Consider the following 25,960-nt stretch of genomic DNA (forward strand, 5'->3'; position numbering starts at 1 on the left):
CCATAAATGTTTTCTTGTGATATTTTATGTGATTTCATCTCTTCACTAAGTGAAAAACCCTCCCAATGATACTGTAAGTTTGCATTTCACCGCTCTTTCTCTGAAGGTTTCCACACGCATGCAAACCAATGTGGTAGGGCACCACATGGGGCTGAAAAGTTAAATCTAGTCTTGATTCCTTCTTCACCAGTGTTTTTTTGTTTTGTTTTGTTTTGTTTTTACCACATCTGCTAAGTCTTTGTTTTCTTGTAGTATAGCAAATAGCAAATTAGACCCCCGGGATTTATCCTGACCTTGTAATAACTTGTATGGTTAAAATAGATCCAAAAGGAGCTGAATTTTGGATTCTTTCCATTTCCATATCCTTCCTATACACAGTATAATATAAACGAATGCCTTAGCAAAATGGAAAAAAGGTTAGCTATGTTATACAGTTTTCATATCTGTGGCATGCATCAGCTATGACCCTATTAACTGATGACTGACTGGTAGTAGAAATGAGACTTCAGTAGCCATTAAAAAGCCCTTAAATCTAAATAAGATAAGGATTAAAAAAAAAAAAACAAAAAAACAAAAAAACAAAAAAACAAAAAAACACCCAAAACCCAGATTCCATTTTCAGCAAAGATACTAGAGAAGGTTTTTGACTTAAAGCATCTCCTCAAGCCACACTGAAATAACTGGACTTAAGTGGATATTTTCATTAGTGCACATGTGTAGGTGCTTTACTGAATCCAAATCAGCTCCTCTAGGCTTGAACATCTCAACCAATGAGTTTCCCTGAATACAAATGATGTGATACAGAAACATGATCTGTCAATGTAACTCTTAGCCAGTGCCTTCCTGTATGATCAGCCCTTGCTAAAATTAGTTACAGTAAATGAGAAGATTCACTGTGTTTAGTGAATCTTCAGGAGATGCAAATATAAAGAGGGAGATGTCCTATGTTGAGAGTCAAAGCATTTCAGGATTCAATGACTTGAATGCTTAATCATTAATGCGCCTGAATCTGTGAAATAAAAGCATTGTTCCATACACTTGTCTGCTTTTTAATTCCACATTGCTTGCTGCTAATTAGTTACGTGCTTTTTTTCATTTAATCCCCTTTTGTAAAATCTAATCATCAAATGACAGCATTTATCAAATACACAAAGCTAGCTGATGCACATCAAGCAAAGCAGATAATTATTCTTGCAGATGAAAATGAATGCCTCTCTGAAAGCTCTCCCTTGCTGCGCCAGTTACAGATTAGTAGAGTGAGGTCACTTACCCACTTTCTGAAACTACTTGCCACACGAGGGCAGGGCTGGGGGATCTGAGTTGAAAAGGTCTGGTTGATGTTGCGCTCATGCTTGGCCCATGCAGAACTGAGAAATTAATTCAAAACAAGCTTCAGCAATCACACAGGAAATTTAGTTTTCATGTTCCATTTGTACTCATTTCTTGTCCGGGTTTTCAAGCTGCCTGGGAATGGTGGCAAATTCCCTGCTGGGCTTCTTCTGCAAACTGCTGCTTCTTTCACTTCCACTCTGTATCAAAATTATAGTTTGGGCTTTGCCACTTACTCTCTTTGGAGAGTTTTCTGCTTCAGTATTACAGTCAAATAGTGATAATCATACAAATAATGTGTTAGGACTCAGTGACTAAGCATACTCTTAAGTAACCTACCTGAAAAACACTTGTTTCGGAGCCCACAGAAGTAAGAAGGAAGCAAAGATTTTTAAGACAGAACTAGGACTCGCACATTCCAACTATGCATTTTTATAGTTACATTCATCAATCGGCTCATAATTTTTGAATACATCAGCAAATCTCAACATCACGTAACATGGGAGTGAAAGTCTCAGAAATTGTGAGTTTTGATGAATTTTATTGAAACTAGTGGCTGGATAGAGAATGGATAGAGGAGAGTTAAATTTATTAACTCTCCAGAAGGGGAGAAAAAAAAAAAAAAAGTAGTATTAAGAATCCCTACCAGGCAATAAAGATACTATTCAAATAAATAAAGATACTAGTAGAGTATTTAAGGAAATCACATTTCATTAACTTGTTAGTATGTTGGATAGTTTTGTTTCCTACTTCAAACTGAAGTGGTGAGGTACCCAAATTAATCTATCTTTTCCTCACTCCACATTTTGCTGGGACCCGCCTCTGTTCCAAAATGACTTTATAACTTAACTCTAAATGAATGTCTACAAATTAATGTTGTCTGAGATTCATCCCCTGCCCTAGGCTATGACACTGGACTGATACTCAGAAACTTGAATTTGCAGTTTGAGGGGCTCTAGAAGTCTGCTAAACATTATCTAGATGGATTTCAAACTGTCCCACTCATTTTTTGTATGTTTACTGTTGATCAGAACAAAGAGTAAAGCCCATGAAGCCATCCCGGCTACACAGAAATAAAAGGCAAGCTAAACAAGAAAGGCATCAGCTTTCTGTAGGATCAGGATTCAAACACAAGTTTCCAGGACTGAATGTAGAATGAAATCTTACCCATATTACGAAACAACTGCAGTGTTAAAATTGCATCATATCACAAATATGGAAACACAAAGTTAACCAGCAGTCAAATGTAAGGAGTGCTCTTCTAGTTACTAAAGGAAGCTACCAAAGAAAATTGCAAGACTCATTATCACGGTCTTCACCAGCTGACTCATCTAAGCTATAACTGTCAAAGCAATTCAGGTGCTCTAAATCTGAGCATTCATTTCTGTAGGATGCTGAAAGGGAGGGAGATGAGGGCTCTCTGGAGGTATCTCAGATGGCAAAACAAGTTACATTGAGAATCACGAGGTCTACAGACAAGATCAACACTGATACTGATGCCACATTAGAATCATAAAATCATTTAGCTTGGAAAAGACCCTTAAGATCATCAAATCCAGCCACTCACCACTAAACCATGTCCTCAAGTGTCACACCATATGTGTCTTGAATACTTCCAGGGATGGTTACTCCACGAGTTCCCTGGGCAGCCTGTTCAAATGCCTAACCACCCTTTCTACTAATAAATTCATCCTGATATCAAATTATAACTCCCCTGGCACAACTTGAAACCTTTTCATAGAATCATAGAATGAATCATAGAATGGCTCAGGTTGGAAGGGACCTTAAAGATCATCTAGTTCCAACCCACCTGCCATAGGCAGGGATGCCACCCACTAGATCAGGTTGCTCAGGGATTCATCTAGTCTTGAACACCTCCAGGGATGGGGCATCCACAGCTTCTCTGGGCAATCTGTTCCAGTGCCTCACTACCTTCTAAGTGAAGAATTTTCTGTAATCTGAATCTCCCCTCTTTTAGTTTAAAACCATTCTCCCTTGTCCTGTAATTTTCTGATTGACCAAAGAGTCACTCTCCATCTCTTTTATAAGTCCCTCTTAAGTAATGAAAAGCTGCAATGAGGTCACCCTGGAGCCTTCTCTTCTTCAGGCTGAACATCCCCAGCTTTCTCAGCCTTTCGTCTTAGGAGAGGTGCTCCAGTCCCTTGATCATCTTTGTGGCGCTCCTCTGGACAAATTCTAACAGGTTCACACCCATCTGGACATCCTTTCCAGTCAACAGGGACTTCACCTGACTGCCATGACTTTTCAAACATGATGAGGAATGGTTTGGCAACTACATCAGCCATTTTCTTCAGGACCCTGGTATACATTTCATCAAGCCTCTTAGACTTATGCTCTAACAGATCAACATCCTTCTTGTGCTGGGGGACATTTCCTCTTCTCTTATCACTTGTCACCTCACAAAAGAGACCAACACCCTCACCACTGCAACCACTTTTTAGGTGGTTTCAGAGAACAATGAGATCTTACCTCTGCCTCCTCTTCTCCAGATGAAACAATGCCAGTTCCCTCAGTCACTCATCATATGTCTTTCTTAATAGTACCTTCACCAGTTTTGTTGCTTTTCTCTGCACACACTCAGGCAACTCAGCATGCTTGCAGCAAGGGGTCCAAAACTGAATCGAGTATTAAAGGCACAGTCTCACCAATGTCACCTACAAGGGGACAATCCCTTCCCTAGTCCTGATGGCCACACTTTCCGATGCAGGCCAGGATGCTGTTGGCATTCTTGGCCACCAGGCATGCTGTTGGCTCATGTTCAGCCGGGTGTCAACCTGCACCCCCAGGTCCTTTTCAGTAGGGCAGCCTTCCAGTCTCTCTTTCCCCAAGCCTCTGCTGCTGCATTGGGTTGTTATGACCCAAGTGCAGCACTCAGCATTTAACCTTGTTGAATACTGTATAATTGGACTTGTTCCATCAATCTAGCCTACCCAGATCCCTCTGATGAGCCTTCCTTTGCCAGGCAGCACCCCTCAATCAGCCAGTGAGAACTACCCTAAGATGCAGTTGAGGAGCTACTCTTGGAGGGTTGATACCTTGGTTCATCTGACTGACTGGCAGATGCAAGAATGCCAGCTGGGTTTCCAGAATGTTGTTGGTCTGTGAGTAATGGATTATTGTCTGGTGAATAATCTATACATGTTCCCAAGGAGTATACTGTCTAGACCATTCACGAATGACTGAGTGGGTCAACACAACTGTGTATATCCTGTGATAGTCCAATGATATCTTTAAGGACCACCACACAATAACAGATTTCCTTGTATAGGTCAGCTATGCAAGCAGCTTACATACGAATTCAATTGCCTCATGCCATACCTGAGGAAAGGAATATCTTACTACAAATGAAAACAGTGAATTTCTCTTCTATCAGTATCTTAAGCAAGATAAAAGGAATGCAAAAATCCTGGAAAATTCACAGGTAGGTGTGTATGTTCTTTTTACCCTGCTGGGTGTTCACTTCCCTTCCTTGGCACAGATCAAGCTATAAGTGCATAGACACGCTAATGACAGTAAATCATTGGATACAACAGTATCTTCAGGGAAGAAAGGCTTCGGGAGCTTTCATGTAGAATGACCCATCTATGATAAGGAATAATAATAGGGAATACAGGGTAAATCCTGCCACAACCTTGTAAGATTCTGCCACATTTTTTTGACACTTGTCTACAAAATTACACTACATCAGATAGCTTAGCTCTTGTCATCTGCCCATCCTGAAGAGTGCATGTCCTCAGCCTGTGAGTTTCTGCCACCATCCCTTATTTGTGGTCAGGAAAAACTGTTAAGGTTGGCAAAAGTTCTGCAAAAATGACTGGATTGCATGGTACAGTACTGGAAACTATTGGGAAAAGTTGTCTCATGCCAGTGAACTTAATGAGATCTCAGATATTCTATAACTGACTACAGTGGGAGATCAGAAAGGATGTGGGAAGAAGCAATCAACTAGAGTGGCTCACGGGGCATTAGCCAATATTTAAAAGTGTGAAAACATCCACAAGCAACAACACAGGTTGCTTGTGAATATCTATTCACTGCCTGACTGAATGTGACCTAAGACTTGACGGTTTTTCATCCTGTCAGTAGCAAAAAAAAAAATGGAGAATTACTGATTATATATCTGTCTGCCTCTAATTCTGACCAACATTTTCTATTCCAAACAAAAGAAACCCCTCTTCATTAGAGCAAAACTCCAGCACTGTTGCATGAGGAAAATAAAAGGAAAAAAAAAAAAAAAAAAACTTATTTTCTGATGGCAAATTGTTTTATCAGAAAATTCTCAGTCAACTGTGTTGAAAAGCCACTTAGTCTTTGTGCTCAGTGTCGTGCCACCACTAACCACATATTCTTTGTGCTCCAATTCCTGATTTTAATGTCACTACTCCACTTCTAGTAGTTCTCTGCATGTCTAGTAAGGGAGGAAAAGGAACAGGCAGACACAGAAATGCATTTATAACGCCCACTCTTCCTCTAGGAATTGCTATCCTATAGGAGCATTTCCACAGTCTTGCTAGGTCTGTTTTTATGACAGGTTTGCATGACCACTGTGCAATTCTCCAGGGGGAATCCGTATTTCCTCAGAAACTGACCCCCTTTCTCTGTAGAAGGACTCCCCACTGGAGAAGTTAAAGCCATAGTGAAAAAAACAAACAAACAAACAAACAAACACAGCCATTACTTTATTGCTTTTCCTCCGCCTTAATTTTCTCTGCTAACTGATTTCAGAGGAAGTTATCCTCATAAGGAGTGAGGGAGAGAGACTGGTGAGCCTGGTAAAACTTCCCTGGTCTAAGGAAGAGAAATGATCACTTTCACTCTCAGAAAAATTCTTTGCCTACAAAAAGCTGCTTTATGACAACTCAGGGAATTCTTCTGTGAGTCTGTAACCAACTGAGGGACTTGTTCTGTAGCAGAGTGGCTGCATGCATGTGTGTATATGAACAAGGTTGCAAACCTATTCAATGTTCTGTGAAACAAAAGCTCAGCTGTTATGGAGGGTCCCTGTCTTGTGCCACGGGAAAAGAAAACAAAAATCTATTTGGAAGAGAGAAAAGATAGAAAAGATTGAGGGGATACAAAACTCATCTCTGGCCTGACATTCCACTGCCATCCTAGCCATCCCAGCCACACATCTGTGATATGGGCAGCACATTAACTATGACTGACAGCTGTTCCTTTGAATATAAATGGCCTTCCTGTCCCTAGCAGGACAAGAGAATCAGGCAGGGCTGAAAAACAGTGGCATTGGGGGTGTTGGGAAGGAGGGCAGGGGACAGGACAAAAACAATAATCAAACAAACAAAACAAGAGAAAAAAAAAAAGAATAAATACTACATTTGAGAGCTGAGGAAGGATAGTTTTCTGAAGTATTACATGTTTCAATCCATAAGAAGTGACTCCTTCCAGTGTACATATGGTCTCTGGCTCCAGCCATCCTTGATGTCCATCATATAATCACGGGACTTAGGTTGGAATCATGAGATCAACCAACCTAAGCTGCCCACTCAAGACAGATCACCCAATGGAAGTTGACCAGGACTGTGTCTAGTCACTTTTTCAATACAGATGGAGATTCCACAACTCTGTGCTATAATTTGTTCCATTTGCCTCTTTCCTGTCATAGGGCACCACTAAGAAGAGTCTGTCTCTCTCTTCCTTATTCCTTCTCATCAAGAATTTATACACATTGACAAGATTCCCTGGAGCCTTCTCTGAAAAGGCTGAACAGATCCAGCTCTCAGATTTTCCTCTTACCATAGAATAAACTAGGCTGGAAATGCTCCAGTCCTTTAATCATCTTTATGGTCCTTTGCTGCTTTTGCTCCAGTAAGACCAAGTACTTCCTCGAACTGTGAAGTCCAGAACTGGAGAGAACTCTCCAGATGTGGTTTCCCCAGGGCTTAGCAGAGGAAAGATCACCTCCCTCAGAAGCTGGCAGCACTCATCCTAATATAGCCCAAGATGCTGTTGACTTTTATTGCTTTGACTGCAGGGGCATATTGTTGGCTTATGATCAATTTCTTGTCCACCATGACTCCAAGGTCCTTCTCTGTCAAGTGCTTTTCAGCTGATCGTCACCTAGCACATGCTGGTGCATGTCATGTGAATTTTTGTTCCCAGGGGGTGCTTTTGGAAGAGCGTTGTCAGCAGGTCAAGGGAGATGATCCTCCCACTCTACTCAGCCCTGCTGAGGCCACACCTGGAGTATTGGTGTCCAGTTCTGGGCTCCCCAGCACAAGAGGGCATAGAACTACTGGAGCGAGACCAGAGGTGGGCCACTAAGATGATTAGAGGACTGGAGCACCTGTTGTATGGGGACAGACTGAGAGAGTTGGGTCTGTTTATCCTGGAAAATAGAAGACTGAGGGGAAGGATCATCAATGTGTATAAATATCTGAGGGGAGGGTGTCTAGAGAATGGCACCAGTCTTTTCCAGTTGTGCCTATTGGCAGGATGAGAGGCAATGGGCACAACCTGAAGCACAGGACATACTGGATGAATATGAGGGGGCACTTCTTTACTGGGAGGGTGACAGAACACTGGGACAGGTTGCCCACAGAGATTGTGGAGTCTCCTCCTCTGGAGATATTCAAACCTTCCTGGATGCCATTCTGCAAGATGTTCTCTAGATGATCCTGCTCAGCAGGGGGGTTGGACTAGGTGATCTTCAGAGATCCCTTCTAACCTCAGCCATTCTGTGGTTCTGTGATTCTGTGACATAGTTCCCTTTACTGAGCGTTATAATGTTTCCCTCTGCCCATTTCTGCAGTCTTTCAAGGTCCCTCTGAAAGAAAACACAACCATATGGTGCTTCAGCCCTCCCAGTATTTTATCATTTGAAAACATAAGGAGGGTGCATTTAGCCCCTTTTCTCCCAGTCAATACTGAAAATGTTACAATATTGACTCCTGGGGTACACGACCAGTGACTGACGTCCAGCTGAACTTTGTGCCACTAACCACAGCCGATTCAGCCTGGTAGTTCACACAGCTTTCAGCCCAACTTACTGTCAACTCATCTAGCCTGTGCTTCATCAACTTGTCTATGAGGACAGAACACATTATTAAAATCCTGTTCAGACAAACATCATCCACTGCTCTCCCCTCATTTGCCTGACAAGCCACCTCATTGTAGAAGACTGTCAAGGTTGGTTAAGCATGATTTCCCCATTACAAATCCATACTGACTACTCCCAATCACTTCCTTATCTGGCATGTGTCTAGAAATGGTTTCCAGGATTAGTTCTTCAATCACCTCCCCAGGTGAGACTAATTCCCCATAGTTCCCTGGATCCTTCTTCTTGCCCTTCTTCATTATGGGGAGTGACATTCACTTTCTTCTAGTCCTCAGGAACCTCTCCCATTCACCAGGACTTTTCAGAGATTACTGAGAGTTGCCTTGCAGTGACATCAGACGGCTCCCCAGCACTCAAGTGTGCATCCCGTCAGAAGTGTAATCCGTGAAGAGAGAGAAATCCAACATGCCCAGTATAAACACTGTTGCATGTGAAAGTGGACTACAGAGTTGGCTTTTGTGAGAAGAGCCCAGCAGCTGCCCTGTGTGAAATAAGATCTAGCTCCAGCCAGCTCCTAAAAGGACTTGCTGACAGCAAGAGCCAGACCAGAGAGTGATGTTTGCACCTCTGTGAGAGTAGATTTAAGAAAGGAAAAAACTGCTGTGCAACAGCACCCCATGGAGAGGCCCCTGGTGGAGCAGGCTGTCCCCCTGCAGCCCATGGGTCCCACATGGAGCAGATCTCCACGCTGCAGCCCCCCCATGGGTGGAGGAGCCCCCGGTGGAGCAGGTGGATGTGGCCTGGAGGAGGCTGCGGCCCATGGAGAGCCCCCGCAGGAGCAGGCCCCGGGCCGGAGCTGCAGCCCGTGGAGAGGAGCCCACGCAGGAGCAGGGGATTTGGGGGGAGAGTCCTTCTGGGGAGGGAGAGTGAGAAAGCGGCGTGATGGACCTTGGCCACCCACCTGTGTTAAACTACCACACAGGCTAATGGCAATGCTATGCACACAGCTCTGAAGGATGTCACTAATTTTTGACAGTGCCTCTTGTTTTTCCTGCTGAATCCTGTGTTCAGGATGGATGGATGGTTTTATAGAGATACTTTGTTAAGTCATGATTAATGACCACATTGAAATCAGCTTCTCCTCAGATACCATAAGAATACACATCTGCTGTTGTTATTTAATTAGTCATCCATTCAATAGGTAGGTCAAACATTGCTAGTTACTTTAACACACCAAGAAAAGACAGAAAAATAAAGGGAAAAAAAAAAAAGAAAAAAAAAAAAAGGAATAAAATCAAAAACACAGAACATTGACTTATTACAGAATTTTGCAAGTAGTGCCTCCCCCAAATACCCAGAATTATTCAATCAATTGTGTTCAGTGGAAGTTGCTGAAAAGAGATTTGGGGGAAAAGACAGTGTTGCCAATTTGTTGCTTCTTTAAGAATGCCTCTCTTTTGGGGATCTTGTGACTGAGAAGACTGGGTGCTGGGATGTATCCATGCATTTCCACTCTTAACATGGCAATGGGAAGCATGAGACCATGATTCACCAAGGCTCCAGCAGAAGAGGAATGAGACTGAATGGTTACAAAATGCTCCTGACTGGGATGAAAACTTGTGAAGGGGTGAAATTCCTTTTGTTTCTAAGCCTTTAAAACCTTCTGTAGATCTCATCTGATTTGGCATTTCTTACATCCCTGTCTCCTCTGCATTCATAAAATCCTTTCCCATCCACTCCCTTCAGATAACAATTTAAAGCAGGTAGATTGCTGAGAGCCTATGTGAGCAAATGAAAAAGCAAGCAGAGGAGACTGGAAAGGAGTCGCTGACTGCCTTTTCCTGCCCCACTCTAGGGGAAAGATTTACTTCATAGCTACCTTACTTAGCCCGTTAACTTTTGGATAGATTGCTTTCAAGGAACTTGTGTATGAGATACTGCTCTGGGAAGATTTAATAACCAATTAACTACAGTTAAAGAGTTTTTTGTTGTTGTTGTTATTTTTTATGAAAGTCTCACCTCTTACAAAAACAAACAAACAAAAATGATTGAGAATTTTTTCACTCTTTATAAAGTTTATTAAATATAAAAAGAACCATTTATCATAAAACTGAGGCAAGTAAAGAATAAGTATGTGAAGCTTTGATCACTGCCAAATTACTCAGGGTTTTGTGAAGCTGACCTTTCCCCCCAATTTGAGTTTCCCAAAGTCTATATTAAAATAAGTTTTTTGTAGCTGTGAACTTAAAAGCTAATTAAAATGAAATTACATGTAGAAGTGAAGACATCTGGCTTTGCAGAACAAAATGACAAGTAAGATTTTAACACAGCAGGAAAGAGCTATTCCATGACTCATCTTCAATTGTTTTACAATCTTTATTTTTTCTCTTTTTCTTTCTCTTTTTTTTTTTAAAAAAATAAAAAACTTTTTTTTTTTTTTTAACTTAAGTCTAGTAGGACTAGTAGTTAACAGTGTTCCCTTCAGGTTTATCTTAATGAATGACCTCAGTGAAACTCACTGGTGTAATTCCTATAACATTCAGCTATGTGCTGTAAAATTTCAGGAAGAACAGTGTCTGCTCTTTTAAGGATACCTGGCTGAAGGAACCATAAACAAGAACATAAAGAGACAAACCCAACTGAAAAATAGTAAAGGAGGTCATAATAAGACCTAACCTGATCAGTCACATTAATTATAAAGGATACGTGGAGTGTGAAGACATTTATAATGTTTATTTTCTCAGCTGGGAGGATAAGAAAATGAAGGAAGACAAACAGAGCTATAAAATCTGAGCAATTAGAATTCACAAAGACAATACTCCCATGGGCTGGGAGAGGCCAATGTGTGTGTGTTGGTGGCTTGGGCATGTCACATGTGGGCCTGCTGTCTCTGCCCAGGGCAGGAGTTGGCCACACTCCTTACATCACTTAATATTTGGCATAGCTGGCAGAATCATCTTCAACATCCCATAATACATACTAGAAACGAAAACATACAACCTATTTTAGCTTGCTTTTAATATTAGCTAATAGCTTTGTGTCCGAAAGTAGCAAGGAGGCTGCTCTCCAAGGACAGGTGAGCTGACAGCAGAGCGCAATAGCAAGGTAGGCATGAACAGAGACCTCCCCAACAGAGCCATGGTGCAGAGCATTCAGCCCAAGTCAGGATCAGGGTCAGAGACATTGGTTAAGGTTAGACACAGTCCACTGATCAGTCACGTGTCTGTAGGGATGAAGCAAGTCTGAGGTTAAGCAAGGAAGGCAAGCTGGTGGGTCTGCATCAGGATCAGGATTGAAGAATTATGATGTACAAGCAGATGTGTTGCTGTACAGCTCTGATGTAGGGCAGGCAGAGGACAGCACTAAAGCTTCAGCTTAAAAGTAGTTCCCATGGAGGGGCAAGCCCTCATTTCTAGCTTTGCTCCCAAGAACTTGCCTGTGAAAGAGTTGACCTTGGACTCTATTGGGAAATCTCTCTAACTTGCCCAACTAAGCTAGAAGAGAAATGTGATTTCAAAAATTGTGTGACTCAGGCTTACCCAGGTTTTGCAAAAACTTAAATTTTCTGTTGTATTGAAAGCTTTCAGGGAAAGCTGGGCATCAAGAAGAGAAGAGACTCCTTGCACCTTGGAGACAAAACTAGCAAAGTCTCTAAATATTTTCTTGCTTGTTTTTTCAAAGCTGCTTCTATCACAATCATTTAGGAACATGAAGATCAGACCTAATTTGGGTGCAATGTTAAAATGCACAGCTGGGTTCTCCATACATTAACAATTGGGCATTGTGGTTCATTTACCTCTTCATTTACCTGTTGGCCAGGTAAATGACTCAACTCTGGAGCATGTCCCTCCTTGCTCTCTAGCACTTTCCTGGCCTTCAAGCTTATTGATAACCCTTTTTCCCACCATTCTTTCCCATTCTTTCTTGTGGGATAGGAAAACATACAAATGCTCAATAGCATTTGACTAGCTCCACAGCACAAGGCATGGGGAGAAACCATGTCTCTAATCCATGCAGTGAGAGCTATGGATTTGACTTTTCACAGAAAGAAGGTGTAGCAGGGGCACAGGTTTGAACAAGACTGCCATAGGCTTTATGGGCCCAACAGTCCAAGGGGGCAAGGCCAGGCAACACCAAAGTGGCCTTTCAAGGCCACCTGTATACCTGGTAGCAGACACAGGAGTTAGTCTGTTTTGTGGGCTGGCCTCCTGCACTAGCTGATTTTGAAACATTAAAGAGTCCTTTCTCTGCAACCTGACAGGACTGGCTGCTTCCATGGGAAGATGTCTTTATCTTTGCCCCTTTTGCCTACAAAGGATGCCACAATTCTTAGACCAGAAGATGGCAGTAGTGATAGACGCCCCATATTAGCCATTTGGTCCCAGCAGGACCTCCCCCAGGTCCCCAGCAGCCCCCCAAAAATGTTTGTAAACAAGAGGTAAAGTGAAGAGACTACATATACTAAAACACACATATCTACCCATCTTCATGGCCTCCAGCCACACATTGTCTGTCTAGGACTGCAGACTCTCCAGGGTATACAGCTTTTAAAATTGTACCAGCTTCTCTTCCCTTTATTCTAAGCTGCAGCCTCAGTGTGGGAGAGAAATTCCACTCCAAGGAAAGGCTGGATTCAAAGAAGCTCTTAGGCTAAGCAATAAACTTCTCATATTTACTAGAAAAGATACCTGAAAAACCCAGACAGTCTAAAAGGGGAAAGGGAAGTTCTAGGCGCTTTTTAGTCGGATCTGACTGACTGACACTGTAATAAGGCTGAAATTTCCTGCCTATCTCATTTCTGCACCTGGATAGTGCTGAGACAGCAAGATGCACGCAGCTCAATTAATTATTGTTTAGCTACCAGCTCAAAAATCTTCTTATTAGCAAAGCTTTGTGGGCAGAGTTTAATGAGGTTGCAGGGTACAGACTGAATAAGCACAGTAATACTGCTGCAGAACCTGCTGACCTTCACCTCTTCCTCCAGTTGGTAAGGAAAACAGATGTGACAAGCTACAGGCTGTACATCAGAGGGGCTGGCAATTAGTCGGTTCTTACTTGTGTGGTGAATTCACATTAAGCTGGTATAATAATATTATTTCTCTCCTGAGACTGACAGGAACAAGGCAGGAGGCTGGAAATATTCCAGTTCTAGAAGTCAACAAAATGGATAAGTACTTAGAGTGGAAATCATTTAAAATTAAATTACATGAAACTTCTTCAGAGGTCTATATGAGTATATCCAGTACTTATGTACTAATATTTATATTTATTATTTATATTTGTAATTTATGTTTATATGTAAAGCACGCAACTATTTTCAATAATGGAACAGGAAAGGAAGTCACAGGCTCAGAAAGCATACTCAGAGGAGTCTGAAGACAACAACAACCTTAGGTGAACCCAACCAAAAAAAAAGAGAATGACTTAATGTAAATTGACAGTGGCCACAAATGTATTTTTAACTCAGATTAGTTGAAATGTCTAATTGTATCTCTCAAAGAACAATGAGGCACTTCAGGCTTGCTGCATTAACCGCTCAGAGTAATGCAGATGCATAAATGATATGTTCTATTAACACAGAATTCCCTTATTCCTTGTCCTTCAAAGCAAGTCTGACCATGACCACACTTATTTGTAACCTGTAAGTTTTATTTTCCTCTTCACCTTGCCTGGTTGTGAAGGTGTCAGTCTCTTTACTGACCTGCTCTTCACTCAAAGTTTTATTTGAAATTCCTAAGAAATGCAAAGGATTCTTTTGCTGTGAATCACAGTGATTATTTGTTTAGACATGATTCCCAGTAACAATGAAACTGCGGTTTGCAAAGAGAATGCTAAGAGTTTTCAGTTGGTCTTGGGCAGCCAGGAAAATCCCATCTCAGATGCTTTATTTGTGCAAGAGAGAAAGAGGAACCATCACCCTAGGTCAGAATGCTTACTTCTGCCAACAAAAGGACTCAGTCTTAATGAAATGACTCCCTTGGTTGTTGGAGCAAACCCTGAAAATTATATTTCATTTGAATATTCATTTGTATATTTCAGGAAAGAAAAATGCCAGTCTACCTGTGCCATCTCTTTCCTATTTCATGTTCTACTTTCCTAAATGTGGTTGTTGTTGTTGTTGTTGTACCAAGGTAAGTGGAAAGAGCCACCTGATGATAATATGTCTTCTTCATTCACCTACAAACATGGCCTTGGTTTTCTGCATTGCCATAATTTGCGTGAGTTTAGGAACAATATTTGGTTAATCCACTGAGAAGGCAATAACACTAGAGAACATCTCCAGTTTTATCAGGAGGATCAAAATGAACTACTGAGCTGAGTCCCCTTCCTGAAGTAAAAGAAGTAATTTGGAACAGAAGAGAGAGGATGAGGTCTGAAGGGTGGGCTTTCCTCCTTGGTGTCCTGTTGTTTAAGTCTGGAGTTGATGGAACCAGTACAGGAAGTTATTGTCCTCTGTGATTCTTTGAGCACTGGAATACGTTGCGGAGAGAGACTGTAAAGTTTCCCTCCTTGGAAAAATTCAAAACCCACCTGGACATGGTCCTGGGCAACCTGCTGGGGTGGCCTTACTTGAGCAGGGGAGTTGGACCTCAACCACTCTGTGATGCTCAGAGCCTCACTATATTTCTTGTTGTTCACCAGTGGTGGTATAATTGTAATTTATTAGTGAAAATGGTAATTTATCCCCTCCCCCCAAGCTACATTTCTTTTAACTTGAACAATATACATCAGAAATGCACTCACATTTCCATGGCATTTTTTCTTCACTGTGGCATAGGAGTGTGATGCAGTGAACATCAGGACTAAGGATTTAAACAGGACCCAGGAAAGAAGAATGATAAGAATATCATACATTGAAAAGGACACAAGTACATGAATTACATTTGTTAAAATAAATAAATAAATAAATAAAAATAAATAAATAAATAAATAAATAAAATAGAAGAGAGAGGGAAAGAGAGAAAAATTTCAAAATACTTAGAGAAAATTGCACAGTTTTCTCTGTTTAGGACAGTATGGACTTCATCTTCAGCCATTGCTTAAGTGAACCCTATCTGTGTTTGAAAATTTGGACGTCAGTGAAAACTGGACAGTCCTCACTCCCATGACTTCATTAATGGCAGATGTGCACTTGAATAGCCCCCATGTATTCTGTAGTCTCTTTCCTTGGACTGACTTGTATGTTTTCAAGCTAGCAGGTACTATCCCCAGTAATGGCACCACTCCAAAGCTTCATCTGTCCTTGCTAGATCAATCCAGGCAGGTGATACACAGACATGTTTTACAATCTTTTCTTTAGGAAGAAGTGTCCAATAAAGACCTGCTCCATATCTTTCATATCACACTACCCACAAACAGACTACTTAGTTTTACAGACAAATATATCACTAGCTTTGAAAAACTAACAGTCTGGAGGACATAAACATAGTAACAGCAACAAGAGAATAATTTTAGTATGTGCAAGAATAGTTTTAACTGCAGGCCAGCAGCTTGGTTAACAAACCTTTCAAATGTCACCATGAAAATGTTAACTTTGCCATTTTTTCACTAGAAAACAAACCATTCCCACCAGTTTCAGGCCCAGAAAAGGGACTGTATATGCATATGCCATATTCCTTTCATTGAAGTGATGGGATTGGTTGGGTTGAAAATGGTGCTTGAAAAGCAAATAAAGCAGTACTAGATGTAGGATACTGGCAGTTTCCTATAAGGTTTGCAGGTAGGCTGTATTTCCACTTCAGTGACATCAAAGGATGCAGTGATTCAGTTCTTATTTCCTCTGCTGTGTCTTTTTTCTCTTCTTTTCTTTTCTTTTCTTTTCTTTTCTTTTCTTTTCTTTTCTTTTCTTTTCTTTTCTTTTCTTTTCTTTTCTTTTCTTTTCTTTTCTTTTCTTTTCTTTTCTTTTCTTTTCTTTTCTTTTCTTTTCTTTTCTTTTCTCTTCTTTTCTCTTCTCTTCTCTTCTCTTCTCTTCTCTTCTCTTCTCTTCTCTTCTCTTCTCTTCTCTTCTCTTCTCTTCTCTTCTCTTCTCTTCTCTTCTCTTCTCTTCTCTTCTCTTCTCTTCTCTTCTCTTCTCTTCTCTTCTCTTCTTTTCTTTTCTTTTCTTTTCTTTTCTTTTCTTTTCTTTTCTTTTCTTTTCTTTTCTTTTCTTCTTTTCTTCTCTTTTCTTTTCTTCTCTTTTCTTTTCTTCTCTTTTCTTTTCTTCTCTTTTCTTTTCTCTTTTCTTTTCTCTTCTTTTCTCTTCTTTTCTTTTCTTTTCTTTTCTTTTCTTTTCTTTTCTTTTCTTTTCTTTTCTTTTCTTTTCTTTTCTTTTCTTTTCTTTTCTTTTCTTTTCTTTTCTTTTCTTTTCTTTTCTTTTCTTTTCTCATATGGGTCAGGATCTGGTCCTACAACTGGATTTAGCCTTTGACATGACAATGCAGAAATCTGTCCCCTGTAGGCAACATCATAGTTGGCCATAGTGTTAAATTCATCACAGAATCACAGAATTGCAGGGGTTAGAAGGGACCTCAAGAGATCATTGGGTCCAACCCCCCTGCCAAAGCAGGTTCCTTAGAGCAGGCTGCCCAGGTAGGCGTCCAGACAGGTCTTGAATATCTCCAGAGAAGGAGACTCTACAACCTCCCTAGGTAGCCTGTTCCAGTGCTCCATCACCCTCACCGTGAAGAAGTTCTTTCGCATGTTGGTGCAGAACTTCCTGGGCTCCGTCTTGTGGCCATTACCCCTTGTCCTGTCCCCACAAACCACTGAAAAGAGGTTGGCCAAATCCCTCTGTCTCCCACACCTCAGGTATTTACACACATTGATGAGATCCCCTCTCAGTCTTCTCTTCTCCAGGCAAAACAGACCCAGGTATCTCAGCCTTTCCTAATAGGGAAGATGCTTCAGGCCCCATATCATCTTTGTGGCCCTCTGCTGGACTCATTTCCAGGAGAACCCTGTCTTTTTTGTACCGGGGAGCCCAGAACTGGACGCAGTACTCCAGGTGAGGCCTGACCAGGGCAGCGTAGAGGGGGAAAAGTGGATCCCCGCTGGAAGACCATGACCCTGATGTGATCTTCATCCTCAGTTTTCTTACACCAAATCCTTTCCAAAATAAACTCCAGGCTCTAAGTCCTCAAAAGGCAGGATCCCTTCTAGTTTTAACAAATTGGGTACTTTAATTGGATAATTTTGCTTGGAAAAGTATAAAATATAAAGGAGACAGTTTCTCATGGTAAATGTTTGGGTGTGAACAACTCAATTTATGTTTGCCCTCCTCCACCTACAAGAAATATTTGTCATTGTTGGATTCTGCTTTTCTAAAAAAAAAGATCCCCATTAGATCAATCTCCATTAGCAGTGGAGATTGGGAGAATGGAAACCTATGTTTGGAGGTTTTGTGATAATTACTGTGATTATGCATTATCTCTCATTATCCTGGCATAGGGATGTACAGGTGAAAATATCATGGCAGATTCCTGTGAAGAGGGGTGCTAACATGACAACTGGTAAGTGTTGTCATCCACCACCCATTCCTGACAGGTTGACAAGGATGTCAAACGTGATTGATTTCAACTGAAAGATGGCAGAGATTATCTTTCACCTATGCTGTTTTATGAGCCACAGAAGATGAGGTCACAGAATCAATCCACAGCACATAATCAATGTCTATTTCATGCACAACTTTCCTAAGAAGCACAAGGTTTAAAAATGAAAAAGGTAAAGAAAAAAAAGCCCACAACAACCACATAGGAAGACACAGTTTGCTCACTGCAGGAGTTCAATCCTCCAGACTTGCAGTAGTGATTTTGTTTGAGTGTAATTGCTTTTGTGAACCAGGCAATCACATGATGCAATAATCAAAACAGTAAATCAGCTCAAACAGCGATGTACCTTATAATTAAGTAATGCAAGTAATCAGCCTAAACTGAGACTTACATAAAATTGTACTGTCATCAAGCAATAACTCAATCACAGCTCTGCATACAATTTGGTAATCATGGGGAAAAGGTTGTTGAGCTATTAAAGCCTTTCAATTTTGGAATTTCTAGTAAGAGCCAAGGAGTGTTGAAATATCATGGCAGAAGACAGAACCACTTTCCAGGTGACTCGCAGGCCCCCTCTTACTATTGAACTGATAGAATACATTTTTATCTCCTCTGAAGTCTGATGAGAACTGGGTTTCCGATGGTGTATGTGTCTTTGCTCTGGAAGCCTTAATTTTGAAAGGGAGAACACTGTGTTCCTATTCCTTTTCCCTTCCTAAAAGCTAATCAAGTCTCAGAAGTTTACAAAAGGTTCCCACCATTGTATTTTTAGCACTCTTTCCTAGGGGAAAAAAAAAAAAAACACACACACACACACACACATATATATATATATGTTGATATATTGATATATATATATCAATTTCTTACCTTTTCTCCATGGAATCCCATTGCAAAAACAAAGGGGTTTTAATCTTCTCTGTGATCAGACACCCTACTTGTGAGATTAAGAAACATTTTATATAACAAAACTTGCTTTTGTGCTTTAGAGTATATCTTTTTCTTCTAGAAACTGGAAGCAGAAATAAGCAAGAACATTCTACAGCATCTTTTTTTTTTTTTTTTTTTTTTTTTTTTTTTTTTTTTTTGTCTACAATGGTTTCTGATGATGTCTGTTTTTCAGGTAGTTTTAATAGAAACACATTTATTTATTTATTTCATAGAATCATGGAATATCTGAGATAGAAGGGACACAGAAAGATCCTGTGTCCCCAAAGGACCACCCAAAGATGAGCCCATGTGTCCAAGAGCACTATCCAAACTCTTCCTGAACTCTGTCACGCTCAGTGCCCTGACCACTGCCCTGGGCAGCCTGTCCCAGTGCCTGACCACTCTCTGGGTGCAGACCCTTTCCCTAACCCCCAGCCTGACCTTCCCCTGTCCCAGCTCCATGCCGTTCCCTCGGGTTCTGTCGCTGTCCCTAGAGAGCAGAGCTCAGCGCCTGCCCCTCCACTCCCCTCGTGAGGGAGCTGCAGGCCGCCATGAGGCCTCCCCTCAGCCTGCTCTGCTCTGGGCTGAACAAACCAAGGGACCTCCGCTGCTCCTTGTATGTCTTTCCCTCCAGACCCTTCAACATCTTTGTTGCCCTCCTTTAGACACTCTCTAAGAGCTTTAAGTCATTTTTATACTGAGGTACCAAAAGACTGCACACAGTACTTGAGGTGAGGCCACACCAGTGCAGAGCAGAATAAATATTTATTTATTTTTATACTGAAACCAATTTTCAGAAATGAAATTACCATTATTTTTATTCATATTTGTTTGAAATTACAGAAGGATATTGCTCCCCACTACTTTTTTTTTTTTCTTTTTCTTATTTTTTCTTGTTGAATTTTCCTTGAGCACTTTGAAAAATGAGTAAAACTTAAATAAAAACTTGGTAAAAATAAATAAAACAACACAGCCAAACTAAAGCAAGAAAATCTACAGAAACTCTCATGAAAAATACTGCCCTCTGTGGACTTTATTTTAATCCTGTTTTCTTCTAGGGCTAAGCGTTAACACTGTTCTCACAAGTTCCATTTCTTTTGTTTGTAGTTCTGCTCTCATTAGTGTTTGCCTGGTAAAGGTTGGTTCATTAATTTCAATTTCTGTCCTGTGATATTTTAAGTTAGAAGAATTCTTACTTCAGCTACATCACAGGGAACACACTTTTTAGCCAGGTAAATATATCAGTATGACTTGGAGTTTATCTGGGATTTGTGAAATGAATGGATGGGATTCTCCATCCAATATGGATTTATGGACGGTTAAAAAAAATTTGACCTTCACCTGCAGAATACCCATTTCATTCTGGCCTTTCATTTTAGTCCCAGAACTAAACAGGCTTCCTGAACTCATTTGTCTGCTAATTACAAAGTTCTGTGCCATGCAGGGAGTCAAGAATAGAACCACCCACCAATTAACCATGGCATTTTTGTCGTTTGCTGTCCCAAAGCATCTTGACTTGTCCCATTAATCTTCTCCTTGAGTGTTCAGGAAGTCTACATTGTATTACTCCGTACTCTTCCAATTTGTACTGTAGGACAAAAAATCAGTATGAGATGTTAAGGAAGGGGGAGGGATAAGTATTCTATTTAAATAATTTCTCAGCAAGTTAATGCTTACACTTACTTACACTTACTTACTCTACCCACTTACACTTTCACATGCAGTCACCAGCACAAACGTGAGCATGCCCAGATGCTCTGACCAAGATCAGTTATATATGACAGAAGACAATGGATGCTTGCTACTGAGTCTTCACTGGATCTCAGTTTTGTTTTGATTACTTTTGGGACAATTTTTTTTTTTTTTTTTTTTTTTGACAGGCCTTTCAGACCCTTCTGATGTCATCAGTTATTTTGGCTTGAGACTTGCTTACTCCATCCTCCTTGAATACTAAACAAGACAAACCAATTGTTCCTTTTTTCCTGATTTTTAGATAATTTTAAGAGTACATTCTGTCTTCTTGTTAAGTTAGGAGGAAAATGATCGTCATAGCATGTGCTATAATCATGTTGCCATCCTTCATACAGTCTGTTCTTGTAAAACTTGTTCTGCCGTTTCTTCTGGTTTTCTTAGTTGTATGCATGTGCATACACACAGACCCCTTTTCATTACTTCATCTCTGAGACTAATTGTTCTCCTGTTAAAAATATTCATAGAACAGTCTCAAAACCTGTTCATCCTGCAACACCTACACAGCTCAGGCCTGTGTAGGTCATATTCTTATCTTGTTACATCTGACTGCGTTGCTTCTGGACCCTCATTGTGAGCACCTGTGAGAGATGAAGAGTAATGGTTCCCTGATATTTCACTGTCATAAATCCCTGTTGTAATGTGATTTGCTGAGCTCTGTTTATATATCATACAGATTTTGTTGGTGTTGGTGTTTTTTGTTTTGTTTTGTTTTGCTGTCCATGTCCTTTTTTAGAGGACAAGGGGCTATGTTTCCCAAGAGGTCTCATGACCCTTATGTGTCCAGGTTAAGAGTATGTGTCCCATTACAGGGATATGTACCAAAAATGGAAAAGCTGGCTCAGATTGTTACCCTTTTTGCTCTGACATTCATTTCTTCCTTTCCTAGCATCATTCATGTTGACAGGTACATCCTGATTGGGTCATGGTAGTCAGAAGATTAAAGGTCTTCATATTGCAGCAAGAAAATGTGGTGGCTGGGAGTTATGCTGGCAGATGGTCACGCCACGTGCTCTAGGACAGATGTGGCCCAGAAAGGAGAGGGAAAAAAGATGAAACCTTCTTTGTCCCGTGTAGCTAGGGAAGAGGTATTTTTATATGTTCTTATTGAGACCATTGAGAAACAAGTCCCTTGAACACAAGTCTGATTAGTCATCTCCCCTGATGCTTTCAAAATTATTAGTTTATGTCAGGACTTTTGCTTGAGTGTTTTCTGTTTCTTTGAGCCTCTGAGTAGTGCCACTTCTCCAGGGTTGCTGTCAGAGACCACAAGCTTCTGTAAAAATTGCCAAAGGCCAGTTGTAAAATAAAAAAAATACAGAGCAATTAGGAGACATCTTACTGAGAAGCTGCTGATGAACTTAATGATGCTGAGGGCATGTCAGAGATTTAATGCCATTTCTAACAAAAAAAAAAAAAAATCAATTGACTGCAATGTGTGAGCTTTTACGTGAAAATCTGTAGAGGGAATATGGTGGTATGAAGCAACTGCAAACTCTAAAATCTCCCTTACCCACAGACTGTGGCTATGGGGAACAACTATGTAATATCGTAGTATTCTCAACAGAACAGCCAGTTGCAGAAAAGCAGCACAGTGGCTGAAAAACAGCTCTGCTGATATAAAGGACAGGATAGTGCCAATATGGAGAGAAGTGGTTCACCTGAGGTTTTCAGGATGTGTTTGGCAAATCTCTGCAAGGAGCCCAAGCAGTCTCCTCTTATCAATATCGTCTTTGTACAGACCAGAGACCAGGTGACCTGATGTCTGCAAAAGCATACTGAAAACAAAGGTCCTACAGAGAGGAAGGACTGTTGCATTCTTAACTCCTGAATGTGCCATAAGGCCTTGACTGTATGATGTGAAGGGAAGGTGGTTGTGGGAGGAAGAGCAGGGGAGGAAGTCCTCCATACTCCTTTTGCTGATTCTACCATGAGGGAGCATGGACATTACTACATCGTTACTATATCATTGCTACATCATTACATTATCATGGTGAATCTGAAAATGCCTCCACTGGACCTCCACTTCTCTCAGAAAATCCTCCAGCAGGTCTCTGAGGAAGCCTCAAGTACAAAGTGACAATAGTAAGGATAAGCTGGCTCCAGGGACCCTGTGCCTTGCAGACAGTATGGTCTTAAGAGTAGACTCTCCCATTGGGAAATGTGTTCATGAACAGGGGCTAGTCAGGAATGTGAAGGACAGGGCAGCCTTGGCTGCAGTGACCATGAGATAGTGAAAAATCCTGTAAAGCCCATGCTGAGCAAAACATAAGAGCACAGTCCTCAACTTGAGAGCAGACATGCAGGTGGCCATGGATGGAAGAGAGGTCCATGACGGTTGTTATATGAGGGCCACCTCCCTGAAGTTTAAGCAATGTCCATCCTGACAAGCATAAAATGAAACAAGGGCAGCAGGAGACCTGCATGTGTAAGTAAGGTACCCCTGACTGAACTCTAGAAATATACGAGAGATGGAAGTAGATGCAGACAAGTCAGGAGGGTTATAGAAATGATGCCTGATTGTATAGGGATGGGGTCAGAAAATCTAAAACCCACCTGGAGATGAATCTGGAAGTGAAGGGCAAAAGAAAGAAAAGAAAGGCCTACTGCCAGTACATGAGAAAAAAAAAAAAAAAAAAAAAAAAAAAAAGAGTAGGAGAAATTCCACTCTCCTGCTAAACAGAGTAAAGACTCAGAAGTGCATAGAAAAGACTGAGGTATTCAATGACTTCTCTGCTCCAGGAATGGCAGACCCTTAGGATAAGAAGGGAAGCCTGCAGCAATGAATATTTACCCTTGGTGGAGGAGGATCAGGTTAAAGAGCACTTAAACTGGATCTGCAGGTCCATGAGGCCTGACAGGATGCACACACAAATGCTGGGGAGCTGTCTGATGTCACTGCAAGGAGACTCTCAGTAATCTCTGAAAAGTCCTAGTGAATGGGAGAGGTTCCTGATGACTGGAAGAAGGTGAATGTCACTCCCAGAATTAAGAAGGGCAAGAAGAAGGATCCAGTGAATAATGTGAACATTTTCGTCAGAAGAAACACCACTGGAAAACTCAAAAAGGAGTCCACAAATATGCTTTACCATGCATTCTTTTAAAGAAAGGGGTTGCAACTTTAAAAAAAAATACATTGTCATGACTCCTGCTTCAGAACCTTCCCCAAACTCTAGGTGGAAGCTGTTCAGGTTGTTGGAAGAATTGTTGGTACTGACATCTTGGATAACTCAAGTTAAAGCAACATGCACATAGCCTCAGACACAGAAAAAAAATATATATTATGTTGTGTTACTTGCACCAGTAACACTGTTTTATGGCACTCATACTATATGTTGGTATATACTACATTCTGTATACATGCAATATATAAAAAGCTTTGATACATACACAGACTATGGTACACTATATATATGTATTATTTCCTATAAGAAATATATACGGTATCTCTTATACACATAAATGATCACTGTATTTTTCATGCTTTAGCAAGCCTTGCTCAGCACAGTCATATCACTCTAAATACCTTTATGATCAGTCTGCTTTTGAAGCTTTCAATTTCCACATATAAACTAGCTGACAGCCTGCTGGGAAGAAGTTGATATGCATGTACTTGCCCACCTATTAATGATATTAAAGAACAAAAATGTGTAAAATATTTAGATTAAATATGTACCTTCTACTTTTTTTTTTTTTTTTTTAATTAAATCTAACTTGGTGAAAGCCTAAATTAAATTAAACAAGAAAGAAAAAGAAAATATTAAATATTGACTTGGACACACTCAAGCACAAGTAGCTTCAAATTCTAGTTATAGGCAGCAGTCTTGTCTTTCTCCATCATACATGAGCACAAATTAAAGGAAGGAAAGATGATACACAGATGATATGATCTCTCTGAAGATAGATAGAATAACATTGAATGTTACATAGCATCAGCCTTTAGCAATGCTAATGAAGGGAAGTTTCATTTTAACCATTTCTAGGATGTCTGTTTTTCATGCAAAACATTCTTCCCACACCAATTAAAGGTCAAGATAAAAGGTTCATATAAAAGAGAAATAGAATTCAAATCTGTCTTTCTCTAAAAATTCAGTCCAAATGTTTTGACTAATTTAATGACAAGATCCATACCATGAGCTCAGTTACCATGTAATAAGGCATTGAAGTGTTATTTGTGCCAAATCAGGTTGGATGTGGTCTGTAAGCTTGGACAACAGGGTGAGGAAAACACATTAAAGGTATTAATTGGTATTGGTTGGGCCGTGTGTAAATGCTCATACTTGTTGACTGTGCTACAGGACAAGCTACAATACTTTCAAGTCAGGAACGAGATCATAAAATTTTTGTATGTACTTTCAAAGATGGCATACAGAACTGACTTAAAGATGTTGTTCAGGACAGCCATTAATTTGGAGATTCTAAAAAACTTTAAAAAATCTTAACAACAATAAGGTTAGTTTAATTCTGGAGAATGGGTTGTGTGTGAAAGAGAAATAGAGAAAAAGAAAGCTTGAACAATTTCAAGGCTAGGTTCAAGAAGTCCAAAAAGTTTGTCTAATCATTTTACTTGATTCAGATGAAATATCACTCCTAAACCAGCCTTGTCTACATTTTTGTGAATCAAATAGCTTGCCATGTAAATAGTGACCAGATACAGCTATTGAAATTGCCCTGTCTTTGGCTGTCTTTTGTAAAGGTAAAAGTGCAAGAAATCATGGGTTGAGAGAAAGACTTTGGGTAACTCTGATGTGTACCTCAAGAGGATTTGATTTTGAGTGAGAATAGCCAATGCTTTGAATTGCATGATATTTGGTTGCTATATAATACCATATGTCATCACTACTGCTATAGGCCATATCAACAGTAATACAGTAAGAGTTGCCCAGATTAATGAAGAATTAATTTTTATGGAACTGAGCAAAGCACAGCAATAATAAAACCAGACAAGCAGTGATAAAACTGGGCAAGTGATGGAACCAAAACTGGTACAGCGTGCAACAATGCATCACTACACACCATCTCTCCCGCCCTGAAGGACTGTAATGACATATGGAGCCCAAAGTCATAGATCAAATGAACTCAGTGGACTTTTTATAGGGATGGCCCATAGACTAGGACTATCTGTGTGTATATATCAAAAGACAGGAAAGATGGTGGTGATTAATTGGGATGCACTGGAAAGTGTGGGTCCTGAGCATGATTTTGATGATATAGAAAAAGGAGTGGATATTGTCCTCATTTACACTGGGATAGAGTTAATTTTCTTCCTAGTGGCTGGCATGGTGTTGTGTTTTGGATTTAGAATGAGAATAACATTGATAACACCTGATGCTTTAATTGTTGCAGAGCAGAGCTTGCACAGAGCCCAGGACTTGCCAGTTCCTGGTGC

This window comes from Aythya ferina, assembly GCF_964211825.1.
Source record: "Aythya ferina genome assembly, chromosome: Z".
NCBI classification, from domain to species: Eukaryota; Metazoa; Chordata; class Aves; order Anseriformes; family Anatidae; genus Aythya; species Aythya ferina.